General features: G+C 52.2%; 1 pseudogene across 1 annotated transcript; it reads right to left on the reverse strand.

Annotated features, from left to right (window-relative positions):
• Positions 1-5: 5 nt before the first annotated feature.
• On the reverse strand, positions 6-781 carry LOC108526077 (elongation factor 1-gamma pseudogene; annotated as a pseudogene). Its single transcript, XR_001884406.1, has one exon. The product of XR_001884406.1 is annotated as an elongation factor 1-gamma pseudogene (transcript).
• Between the last annotated feature and the right edge of the window lie 3 nt (positions 782-784).

The following is a 784-nucleotide window of genomic DNA, read 5'->3' on the forward strand; positions in this document are numbered from 1 at the left end:
TCACCCTGATTGAAGACTTTGCCCACATGCTGGAAGGCCCTCTCCCAGGAAAAGTACTCTTGAACCAGCATCTGGGTCTCCTCACTGCAGGATCCAGTTTCCGCCGTGTGTAGGACTCATAGTCCACCTGCCAATCTGGACTCAGCCGAAAGGCAAGCTCCTGGCCTTGGAAGACCCAGACTCCAGAAATGGAGCCGCTATTGTTAGTTCCAAAGAGGATGACACTGGTGAAGGCATTCTTCCTCAGCTTGTCCAGTCGCTGGAACATTCCAGTGATGAGATTGCAGCTCATGAAGGTCTGAGTGAGTTCTTCAGGGAAGCGATACTCTGAGTACCACAGGGACCAGCTGTCCTTATCAAAGTGCTCCCAGAAATATGGCAGTGCCAGAGAGTGTGTCCTCATCGGAGTACTTGCGTTTAAATTCATCCAACACAAAGGTACTCTTGGGCAAGTGAGTGAAGGGGTTCTTGGCCTTGGGCTCAGCAGCCAGCGCCTGCTCACATTCATCCACTTCCTCCTCAGGAGCAGGAGCAGCCGCCTTTTCTCCTCCTTCCCCTCAGCCTGGGGCTTCTGCTTCTCTTCCTGTGAACCTTCTCTTTCCGTGGTGTATCTCTTTTAGGCTGGGTCTCTGCAAACTTTTAGCATCAAACTGGGCCATCTTTTCACACAGCTTCACTTCCCCAAGACAGCTCGGAACTGGGGCTGATTAATGCAGGTGAGGAACCAGCGGTTGGTATTGGGAAAGGCCTGGCAGAAAGAAGGCTCTAGGACCTGCTTATAGAG

The sequence above is a fragment of the Rhinopithecus bieti genome, unplaced genomic scaffold, assembly GCF_001698545.2.
Source record: "Rhinopithecus bieti isolate Rb0 unplaced genomic scaffold, ASM169854v2 scaffold_80362, whole genome shotgun sequence".
NCBI lineage: Eukaryota > Metazoa > Chordata > Mammalia > Primates > Cercopithecidae > Rhinopithecus > Rhinopithecus bieti.